A 13227-nucleotide genomic window follows, 5' to 3' on the forward strand; every position below is an offset into this window, starting at 1 on the left:
ATCTAATTACGCTGGATGATGAGATGAGCAGAGTTCTACAGGAAGGACCGATAAGGATCAACAAGGAGATAGATGCATGAACGGCTGAAGATCGAAGAAGAAGCAACCTGGACAACCATTGCATGAGACACATCTACAAAGCTATAGACGACAACACACTCAACAAAATCTCAGATTGTCAAAATGCAAAGGAAGCCTGGGAAACGATCATTCAGGTTCATGAAGGAAATGAAAGAACAAAAGAAAACAAAATCTTAGTGGCAACTCAAAAATATGAGAACATTAGGATGAAACCGGGAGAAAACATGAAAGAATTCAGTAACCGGTTCACTAGTGTGGTTAACGAATTACAAACACTCGGAAAGAGATATGACAACCGGGAGATAATCATAAAAGCCTTAAGATCATCACCAAGCACATGGGATATCAAGACCATGGTGATGAGGGAGTCAAGCAACCTCGGGCAGATGAAGCTGCACGACGTTTTTGAAGACCTAAAAGCATACGAGTTCGAGATAAAGTCTCGAATCGAAGACGAAGCATCAACGTTAACCGCAACCAAAGCTTTGGTGACATCGGTGGAACCAGCGGTCCGTGTATCAACCGCTCCGGCTCCCGTCAAAAACGCTGACCAGATCAGTGAAGACGTGATGACGATGCTAGCACAGAAATTCGGGAGATTCATGAAAAAGAATCAATCACCATCGAACAACAATTTCAATTATAATTATGCCTATAAATCTAATAAAAGATGTTATAACTGCGACGGTTTCGGTAATTTTAGGTCGGAATGCAGGAAACCGAGGAGAGACGACCGAAAACTGGGAAACAACTATCAAAACAACAACTATCAAGGAAACAACAATCAAGGTAACAACTACCAAGGAAACGACTACCGAAGGAATAACAACTAAAGAAACGACTACCGAAGGAATGACAACCAGTAAACCGATGAAGGAAAAGAAATTCAAAAGGCACTCATCGCATCCGACGGTGGAAGCGACTGGGCATACTCCGACAACGAAAACGTTGAAGACAAAGTCACCTGCTTCATGGAAAATGAAGAATAGGTATTTGATTTCTCTTCTGATTAATTTACTAAAGAAGATTTAGTTACTGCACTCAACGAAATGGTCGCTGAGTTTAGAAACTTATCTGCTTATATACTGACCCGGTTAGAACATGAAACCGGAGAGTCAAGTGGTACTGCTGGTGAGTCATGCGAAACCACGGTATATGAACCAGCTGGACTATCCTTAGAAAATGAGGAGACATTTCAACCGGTAACCGAAGAATATGAACGAATAAAATACATTACGGATGCTTGGGAAAGATCCCGTGAAGCCGTAAACCAGATGTGCAAATATAATAGACATCCTAAATGTAAATTTGGTATTGGATACAAAGATAACAAATCCGTCAACCAAAACAATTCTAACGGGATGAAACTCACAAAAGACAATCTTCCTTTCGTAAGATTTGTCAAGAGCTCATCAACCAACATTGAGGCAGAAACGGTCCTAAAACCGGAACTAAAATATATAACGCCAACTGACTCGGAGAAATGGTTTCATCCTGAGAGAAGGAAAGCCAACCGGTCAGGAGACAAACAAACCAAAACACGTTCACCCAAAACTAATCAACAATCACCATCACGACAACATAAGGAACTCTTAGGCAAACAACAAGAGATTAAGCCGAACACTATTAGAACTATTACCGGGAAAGTGATCCGACTTATTAAAGTCTGGATACCAAAGGTACTAATCAACCATGGACCCAACTGAATGTGGGTACCAGAAATGTGTAAATATTTATTTTTTGCAGGTTAGGAGAAGTAACCGGCTAAGAAACTCGGAATGGTACTTGGACAGCGGATGTTCAAGACACATGACTGGGAACATCGGATTGTTAATCGACATCACTCATGAAACCGGAGCAATAATCACATTTGGTGACAACTCAAAAGGTAGAACCGTGGGCAAGGGTAAGATTGTCTATGATAACCTATCTATAAATAATATATTGTTAGTAGAGAACTTGCATTTCAATCTATTAAGCATTAGTCAAATGTGTGATATAGGGTATACGGTTGAATTTTATAAAAACGCATGCTTAGTTAAAAACATCAAGGTGATACATTACTAACCGGAAACCGGATAGGAAACATTTACAAGGTTGATTGGAAAACTAAGATTGAAAACCCCGTATGCATGATAGCTGGAAATGATCCAAACTGGCTTTAGCACAAACGGATAAACCATCTGAACTTTAAAACAATAAATTTCATATGCTCTAAGGAATTAGTTCTTGGTTTTCCAAACATTAAGTTTTCAAAAGACAAAGTATGTGCTGCATGTCAAATGGGTAAACAATTAAAATCATCTTTCAAAAGCAAGGGAAACTACCAATCCAAACGATGTTTAGAACTTTTGCATATGGATTTGTTTGGTCCGGTTAGGGTAACAAGTCTAGGAGGCATGCAATATACTATGGTAGTAATTGATGATTATTCTAAATTCACTTGGGTAACATTTTTGGCTTCTAAAAGTCAAGCTACACCGAACCTGATTAAACTGATTTTAAGGATACAAAATGAAAAGTTTATTCGAGTAAACAAAATTAGGAGTGATAGGGGAACTGATTTTACAAACAATAATTTAACCACTTTTTCTTGATAATTCCGGCATTAGGCACGAGTTTTCTAGTGCCAGAACTCCTCAACAAAACGGCCTGGCTGAGAGAAGAAACCAAACTCTCAAGGAAGCCGCAAGGTCAATGATAGCCGATTTGGGTGTTGCTCAAAAATTTTGGGCTGAGGCTATCAACACTGCTTGTTATACTCAAAACCGGTCCTTAGTCACTAAACGATTTTCTAAAACACCTTTTGAAATATACTATGACAAAATTTCTAACATCCGGTATTTAGGATCTTTGGTAGTAACTGTTATATTCACATCAACGACAAAACTTATTTGACCGCATTTGATGCTAAATCTGATGAATGAATAATGTTAAGATATTCAGCCGTAAGTAAAGCATATAGAGTTTATAACACTAGAACTTTAACGGTTGAAGAAACATCTCATGTCGTTTTTGATGAATCGATTGAACGAAACACTGCATTACCCTTCAACCTTCACAACAAAATGGAAAATTTCAATATTTATTCTGATGATGAAGATGAGGTTCCGGTTTACAGACGATTTGTCAATGATCAAGCGGTTGATGCTGAACCTCAGCCTGATTAAGCTGCTTTACCGCAGAAAGTTGACTCTTCAGTTTCAACTGAAAAAATCGGTCGACATGACTTTGTTCAGCCTACCGATCAGTCTAACCTTGATCAGCCAACCGAACGCTTGGAAGACACGTCCCGAATAAACCTTAGAAGGAACATAAATCATCCTCTTAAACTAGTAATAGGTAACATCTCATCACCCGTCCGAACTAAGCGACATAATTTGGAACACTATGAAAACTCAGCTTTCATATCACAAATTGAGCAGAAAAAGGTGGATGAAGCTTTGCTAGATCCCGATTGGATTTTAGCAATGCAAGAGGAATTAAACGATTTTGAGAGAAATGAAGTCTGGTACATAGTCCCTAGACCGAAACATAAACAAGTCATAGGAACAAGATGGGTATTCAGAAATAAATTCAATGAAGACGGTTTAGTTACGAGGAACAAGGCCCGGTTAGTGGCTCAAGGTTACAAACAGGAAGAAGGCATCGATTTTGAAGAATCATTTTCTCTTGTAGCTAGACTTGAGGCCATTATAATATTTTTAGCATTTGTGGCTTTCAAAAATTTCAAAGTTTTTCAAATGGATGTTAAAAGTGCATTTCTAAATGGTAAAATAAATGAAGAGGTGTATGTTGATCAACCTCCATGTTTTACAAATCCAAAACACATGAATTATGTTTACCGGCTAAACAAAGTTTTTTATGGTTTGAAACAGGCTCCAAGAGCCTAATATGATACATTAACCGCATTCTTATTTGATCACAAGTTTATAATAGGTTCGGTTGATAAAACCCTTTTCAAATTTGAGAAAAAGGAACACATATTACTTGTTTAGATATATGTCGATGATATCATTTTCGGATCAACCGATCCAAAATTATGTGATAAATTTTAAAAATGATGACTGACAAATTTCAAATGAGTATGATGAGAGAATTGAGTTTCTTCCTAGGTCTTCATGTCAAACAGATTGAAACCGGAACCTTCATAAGCCAGCCAAAATACACAGCCGAACTGTTGAAGAAATTCAGAATGGATACATGTGCCGAGGCGGCTACACCGATGAGCTCATCCGTGAAGTTAGATAAAGATGAGGACGGTCATGTAGTTGACATTACAGCATATCGAGGAATCATCGGTTCACTACTTTACCTAACAGGCAGTCGACCGGATATCCTGTTCGCGGTCGGAGTATGCGGGAGATTTCAAGCCAATCCAAAACAATCACATTATACCGCTGCTAAAAGGATTCTAAAATATTTGAAAGGAACTCAAGATGTGGGTCTTTGGTACCCAAAAGACTCAAGCTTTAATCTAATAAGTTACTCTGATGCAGACTATGCAGGCTGCAAAATCGATCGAAAGAGTACAAGTGGGACTTGTCAGTTTCTGGGAGACCGGCTTGTCTCATGAAATAGAAAAAAGAAAACCTCAGTCGCAACATCAACCGTAGAGGCGGAGTACCTAGCAGCCGGAAGCTGCTGTGCACAACTCCTCTGGATCCAACAACAACTAAGGGAATTCAGTGTGACCGCTGAAGAGTCACCAATATTTTGTGACAACACCAGTGCAATAACGATCACATACAATCCGGTGTTGCATTCAAGAACTAAACACATTGACATAAGACATCACTTCATCCGGGAGCATGTGCAACAAAAACACATCCAACTAGAATATGTCTCAACCGAACAACAAGTGGCTGATATCTTCACCAAACCGCTATAGGAAGCTATGTTTTCTTACTTCAGAAATATTTTAGGACTTACTGATAGTAAACAACTTATGCCATAATCATTAATGCATGTTTTCAAATATACATCATCATGAAAAACTGGGGTATGAACTCAGGGAGAAGCTCACGCTTCTCAAGCCGTACCTCAATAGGAAATTAAATATTCAAGGACGCCAACCAGAAAGATATCTCTAGTTATGCCTGATAAATTTATATTACCAAACCACATGTATCTATATTGAGCTGTTCAAATGACTTGGTAAAACAGATAGTTTCAATTCAGAGCTGAATAAATGTCGATCCATTTTGACATTTCTTCACACCAGAATGAACTATTTTGATAAAACAAGTCTTGGAAAACCAACCAATAAAATGCATCATGGTTTCGGTAAAATAAATTTTTCCGGCTAACTAGGGACGGCTGACCGCGTTTCCATGCACACTGAATCCTATAACTCATAAAATAGTCTACCGCAATCGAGATGACGACACGTGTCCATCATCAAGAGAGGAAGACTAACATTTTGTCCATATATTTATTTTCATAATGAAAATCTTTAGTCATCATTACTATTTCATTGGAACTAAACATTGTACATTTTAACAAGTTAACTCCATACTAATTACCTGATGACATCACTAAGCACGCTCATACTATCAACCTAGACGATCCCTCGGCTATATAAACAACCCTTCACATTTCAAAAACATCTCACAAGATCATTATTAACAAAATACTGGAGCTAATCTTATAACAAGAACATGAACTCATCTCCTCTCTTTAAGAAGATCCTCTTAGCCGACTTTGATTCGATCTACCAATATGAAGATCACAGCATTAAGGAGTTGTTTCTTGCCCTTGAAAAAACCGGGCTAAGAAAGTTCTTGAAGAATCGCTTCATCATCGACTACTTGGTAGTCGATGAATAGGGAATCGAACGCATTAAGGGCATCATTTTCGATACCGTCTCCACCTCCATCAATGAATATCACACGGTCACGGAAGCAAGAACCTCCTCTCTCAATGCTGAACTAATTGAGACGGTTAAAACGATAGTTGAAACGTCAACTGCCCCGCTCCTTGAAATGATGCAAGTCATGGTAGCTCAGATTGAGGAGCTAACTAAGCTGCAAGCGACTAACAATCAAGATCAGATCCGAAGGGACGCAGAAGTAGCTCCTCAAATCCAAACCGAAGAAGAAAATCAAGAGCGATTGAGAAAAGAGATCAAGGCCAAGGACTTCGAGCTCGCAAAGGAACTCAATGAGGAAGAACAGGCCAAACAACCAGAAACCGTACCGATTCAAGCACAACACCAAATGGTAACAAGGCGTAAGGGAAAAAGAAAGCACATATCAGACTTGTTACTGCAGATAGAACAAAGTGGTCTTCAAGGCCCACAACCGGTCGGTCAATCCGAAGAACCTCTCGACGAAGAAGAAGAGGAGGATGCTGAACCCCTACACCCAAGGAAGAAGAAAGTCGCTACATCCTCATCTGCCGTATCCACAAGTCAGAGATCATCAACCGTTCCCCAGCCTCGATCATCTAGACCGAAAGGTGGCTCTTTCAATTCAACCGACTTCCTACCGGAAGAACAAGTCTCTTAGATGACTGGTGCATGGATGCGGACAGAAGGGAAAGAGAATGGAAGGAGCAGAACGCTAAGCGGAAAGACAAAGAAAAGGGAGGACCATCCAACCCCTAGTCTTCTTTTATTATTACTTTATTTTAAGGCTTATGAACTTATCAACTTTAGTTATCGTTTATTTTATTCCGGTGTATGAACTTAGCTCTTTTTGAAAAATCTTAAGAAACTTCAATTGTCAATTGTAATTTTGAAAAGTAACTTGTTTTGAAACTTTTCTTTGAAAAGTATCAAAAAGGGAGAAATCACTATTTTTTTTTTCAAAAACTAGCCAAAATTAAGTTCTCTCAAAACCGGCCACACATTACAAGTTTTGAATATTTATTCTAAATAATCAAAAAGGGAGAAATTGTTATAAAAATTAAGTAGATTAATTTTAAACAAGCCACACATTACAATTTTTGAATATTTATTCTAAATAATCAAAAAGGGAGAAATTGTTAGAAAAATTAAGTAAGTTAATTTTAAACCGGCTAGAGAACTTAATTAATCTCAATTTCTCTATGTGCACGTACAGATCAAAGCCGCATCAGACCGGCTGAAGCATATACCGCAGTAATCCGGCTCCAAATGATCTGGCCATGATCAAGAGGAACCGATTTCAATATCATAACCGGATCGGCCAGATATAACCTTCCAATCCAACCGGCTCACATTACGAAAAGATCAACGGGAAACTTTGAAAATGATGAAACCAAGAAGATGACGTAACATGACGAAATAGAGATTTCTCAGAAATATACAAGAAGATAAGATCTGCTTATCCAAGATCCCAAGCAAAATATGAATCAGACGACCGGTGCGTGCATGTTTGCCATATGTCCAAAATACAAGCCGCTCACGTCATCAGAACCTGACCGGCGCACGCATGTTTGCCAAGTGTCAAAAAGATTAAACATGCACGCAACATCTCTGAACCACCGCGACTTCAGATGACCAATCCAACAGAGAGAGAAAAAGATGACCGTTAGGATATTTTTCACTATAAAAGGAAGACGAAGAAGGGTCTTCATTAAAAACAAGCGTGAAAAAGATGTAACATAAAGAATTCAACAACGAACAGAAAAAGGAAATTTCACGCGCGACTCTAAATGTTAGGATCCAGGTAGCCGCTGGAGGACCAGGGGTTAGACCGGTTAGCGGTTCTCACTCGAGGGGTGGTGGTTAATCCGGTTAGAGATTAACACCGGGGTTTCAATACTACACAACTTGTCACAAACCCTTGAACTAGGTTCAAGCGCGGAAGAGGTTTGCTTTCAGGTTGAAGCAGCACACTTGTTTGATGAACAAGGCCGGTTTCGGATGATGGAGGTTTGAAAATGGTGGGTCGGTTTCGGTAATCTGGAAATAGAGTCGGTTTAGAACGGTGTAGTTGAGTTAATCGGTTAGACAATAGAGCCGGCAGAAAGTAAATAACAAGATAGATTTTATGGATGTTCGGAGATAAAACTCCTACGTCACCCATTCCTCTCGAAACCGCGAGAAGGATATTCACTAAGGAATACAAGTACAATCCGATCGAGACTTATTTCCTGCTCGATAACACTTTTACAGTTTACACCGAAATTGTGAAACACACTTTATCTTTAGCACTTAGGCTTTCTTAGAATAACACAATCTTATCACTTGTAGTAAATGCTCTTAGCGTTTCACTTATCTCACTGTGTGTCCCACATTTACTCTTCTTCAACTGCCCCCTTTTATAGGTGAAATATGCCAACGGTCATATTTCACTACCTTGAATCTGATTGGCTGAGCAGGGTGCAGTGATTCAGTGTTTCAGAGATTCAGACCTGCGGTCGTTTCCTCAGACCTGATGGTCAACCTCAGACCTGATGTTCTGTCTCAGACCTGGCGGTCTGTTCTTCCGGTATGTAAGACAAACCTGCCGGGTTTGTCTTTTACTTGATGTAGGCACTATCTGTTGGACAGTTGTCTGTACTTGGAAGATCTTCTTTCTGACTTATCCCGAAGTGGAAAGATCCGGTAGTACTGATTTCTGCAGCCTACAGTCTTTCCTCAGACTTGCATGGATATGGAAGTGTTCAGTCTGTTCCTTTGGTATCGTTCTCAACAGATACCCGAATTGTCTTCTTGTTCTGGTCGGCCATTTGTCTTAACCGAATGGCTTTTGGTATGAGTGATGTAACCGGACTTCTTCTGGTTATTCCTCTGTCTTGTGGCCGATCGGCTGTTTGATGATTCCGGTTTTAAGCTTTGGCCGATCCTTTCTTTGTGCGGTCATGTGCCGAGTATTCTTGGTCGGTTTAGTAGCTTGACCGGCTAGTTTTCTTAGCCGATTCTTTTGTTTATCTGGTCCGGTTCCTTGTTCCTGCATGGAGAGTTTATTTGAGTTAGGTTTATTTGAACCGGTCTGATTTTATCTAACAATTTCTCCCTTTTTGATTATTTTATTTAAAATTATCAAAATCATGTAAGTTTGCAACCGTAGGGCGGTTGTTTTGTTTGTCCGGATTTTTGAAACTGACTTAGGAAAATTTTTCGAAAAATTTGAGAAAAATTTTGGAAGAGTCTTTATCTTATCACTAAACAATAGTTGAAATTCTAGAAAGCATTATTGTTGTGTATGTGTATTGAGTTATTGTATTACATCATAGTGAGTGGTGTAACCGACGAGTAGTGATTAAGGCTCGTTCGACATTGTGTGAGTGTTGTAACATTCAAGTTAGTGAAAATCCTTCTCATCATCTGAGAAGAAGGGGTGACGTAGAAGAATTTGCTCTGAACATCCATAAAAAATCTTGTCTTGTGTTATTTTCCTTATTTCTGACTTACTCACTATAAACCAATCTATCACTTACTCCAAACCAAACCGGTCCATTTCTCCTCTATAACTGACTCCTTCCAAATATCATCCACATCAAACTTTGTGTGTTGCTTCAGGCTTAAATAGACATTTCCGCCCTTAAACCCGGTTCAAGAGTCTGTGACATCTTGTGCAGTGTTAAGAAGCGGTTTTAGTCTCTAACCGGACTATCACCAACCAGTGTGTGTGTATTGTGTTGTTGTAAGCGTTCTCCCTTATAAAACTGGAACCCCGGTCCTTCAAGGATGATCTCGATCCTAACACTCTATAAGTGTCATAGTCCAATTTGATTGATTGTAAAGTAGTGGAGTTGGTTTCTCTTCACTAAGATTTAAGAAAAAGTAGTTGGATAGAGACTTTATCACACACAAACTTATATGGTGATTCAACTTGGTGGTGGTTCACCTTTATTTTAATTGTTCGTGGACTTGAAAACTCTTCCAAAATTGTTTAAAGTTGGTTTGTTGGTGATGGAATATCTTATGCACAAAAGTTGAAACATTATATTTTACGATTAATGACAGGCAAAAAGATGCATAACATATTATTTAGCTTTATTTAGGAGGAAAATAATAAGAAATAATACTATTAATGTTCGATTTACATGAATTAAATTTTAATTTATGTTTGAAAAATTAAAACTAGCCTAAATTTAATATTCTTTTTCCTTAAAAAATGGAATTATTTTCCAATTGATGAGTACATCATTATCTTTATCTCTATTGATAAGATAAAACCGTACCCACCTCATTTTGGGGACTATCGTGGTTAAAAAAGTTACCTACATAATGTTAGTTATTTTAGTTTGGTTATTTCTAATTTAGTCATTTATAAAATTAAAAATACCTCTTAGGTATCCTCACTTTATATAAATAACAAATATGACCATAAGCTATAAACTTGATTTCACATTATAATACTGATAAGAAATAGATCACTGATTTTGAATATTTAGTTTAATTAATCAAATATGGAGAAATTGTAAAATTAATTTAACTAATTAACTTAGGATAATTAGTCAACGATTATAAAACTGCTAGGTTTTGAATATTTACTTTAAATAATTAAAAAAGGAGAAATTGTTAAATAAAAATAGTTAATTAAATATTAATATTAATTAACTATTAAATAAAGAACCTAACTGTGTTAATTTAATTTTGTGAAGGATTAAATTAATAAAGATGTCTAGTATTATACTAAAATCAACATTTAATCAAAGACCGGTTGCATTTTATAAAAGGCATAGCTGGTCATTTTACAAGATTGGTAGTTTGTAAAATCGGTATTTTGTAGATCGACTTTATATCAAAAGCACACGTCCGACTTTTTGGCAGATCGACAGTTTGTAAATTTGGCATTTTACAAACACGTATCTGACATTTTACATAATCGACATTTTAGCAAATCGGCTTTTTGGCATATCGACATTTTGCAGATGAACTTTATATCAAAAGCATGCGTTCGACTTTTTAGAAAATCGGCAGTTTATAAAATCGGCATTTTACAAACACGTATCCAGCATTTTACTAATTGACATTTTGGCAAATCGGATTTTTGGCAGATCGACAATTTGTAAAATCGGCATTTTATAAACACTTATCCAACATTTTACATAATCAGCATTTTGGTAAATCAACATTTTGCAGATAACTTTATATCAAAAGCACGCATTCAGCTTCTTGACAAATCGACAGTTTGTAAAATCGACATTTTATAAATATGTATCCGACTTTATCTATATGTGTTCGACATTATTACAAGAGGCGTCCGGTAGTTTATAAATAAACATTCTATGAAGCGTAGCCGATTATTTATGAATTTGTATTTTAAGCCAGTTCAACATTTTACAAGTCGACTTTCTTTTTGCAAAACACGAATCTAGTATTATATAATCGGTACTATATAATCACTATTATAAAAATCGCCTCCGGTAATTTGTGACTTCAGCTTTATATCAAATTGGAGCACATCTGGTACTTTACTATTTTGGTGATACATTGAAACACTTCCAGTTTTATCAGAAGTCAGCTTTATGCTTCTCCAGCAGTTGTTTCATTTTTGGTGCAAAGACTGATGAAGACATTTTTGACAGCAGTAGAGATTTGCTAAAAAAATCAAAGACAAGTCAAACTTTTGAGATTTACGCTCCTCGTAAATCATAATCCCATTAATGACATTTTGGCTTATTATCATTCAAGTTCAGACAATATCAAAAAATATCTCATCTGATGTACTACACTGGACTTTAACCAATCAAGATCAAGATAGATGTCTTATGAAGAAAATTTATCCATTTTGCAGCAAAATTATGTTCGTTGACATTTGCTTAATTAAGAAGACAGAGGACAAATTGTTTCACACCGATTTTCTCTCTGAACAATCTCTTTGCGAACCTTAATCCATCAACTCTCTCAAGCTTTATAAGTGTCATAAGCCTTCAAGTGTGTTAGAGTTCTAAAAATTTGTATTACAATTCTACCTATTTTGTGTGAGTGGTTCGCATTGTAAGTTGATAGAATTCATTTCTGATCAACAGAGAGTGTGTGCTAGGAGTTCGAAAACATGCAGTAATTAAGTCCTAGTTGTTCGACTAGGTTGTATACAAGTGTTGTATCCAATCAAATCTTTTATTGAATATCCTTCTCAAGGTTGAGAATAAGGGGTGACGTAAGAGTTTTATCTCCGAACATCCATAAACATCCTTTGTGTCATGTGTTCTTTCCTATTGCATTACTCTAATACTGTTGTGTTGCGTCAAGTCGAAACAAACATTTTCGCACTTGAACTCGGTTCAAGAGTTTGTGACGTCTTGCGAAGAATAGAAACAAATATTAACTTCTAACAGAGTTAATATCAAATCGGAGTGTGTGTAAGCGTTCAACTTTGTGAGACCCCCGTCTCCATTGTCGATCCCGATCCTAACAAATACATTATTTTGACTTATATTAAATATGATATTTGTACAATTATTTATTATACTAGTGACTCATAAATTCTAATAATCTCTCACAAAATCATGTATATAAAAAATAAATGTGTTAACCATAATGCACTAATTTTTTTTTTCTGTAATCTCAATCATATATTGTATAATTAATTATATCAACATGGGATCAAAGATCTCGTCGATGTATTTAATCACAACTAGAACCAATAATGATCACATAAATCAATACAATTAATTGAAAAATTATATTATTATGTGAGACATGAATATTTAATGCACAAAAATATGTTCATGTCAATTTTTAACAAGTTCTACTTAAGTGAGATCAAACTTTTAATATTAATGTATAAAATGTCTTTAAAGATTATCTTAACTAAAAATATAAGTGTATACACAAACACTTGTAAGTCATAAAACAACAATGTAATATAAACCCTCACTTAAACTAAAGATCCTCAATATTAAAATATTCATGTGAGTAGTGTGCTCACGAAAGACCTTGGTACCAAGTCTTTTGTAAGATATATGATAATATAGGTTTGTTCATATATGTTATATGCTTAATTATGTACTATTTCTTTAACAACAAATATTTAATGTCAATAAATTTTGACTTTGTCATTAATTATTACTAAAGGTTATAAGAAATGGCCGCAATTAAAATATATAATTCTTTTCTTTCGATTTAGGTTGTAACATTTGTTCTGGAGGCATTCTTTGCTGAAATGGAAATGTGGGCATTAGAAGCTGCAAATGTATTTAATTTTCAACTCGATATGTATAATATATAATTTAATCAAAAGATAATTAAATTAACCTCATATC

The sequence above is a fragment of the Impatiens glandulifera genome, unplaced genomic scaffold, assembly GCF_907164915.1.
Source record: "Impatiens glandulifera unplaced genomic scaffold, dImpGla2.1, whole genome shotgun sequence".
Classification (NCBI taxonomy): domain Eukaryota; kingdom Viridiplantae; phylum Streptophyta; class Magnoliopsida; order Ericales; family Balsaminaceae; genus Impatiens; species Impatiens glandulifera.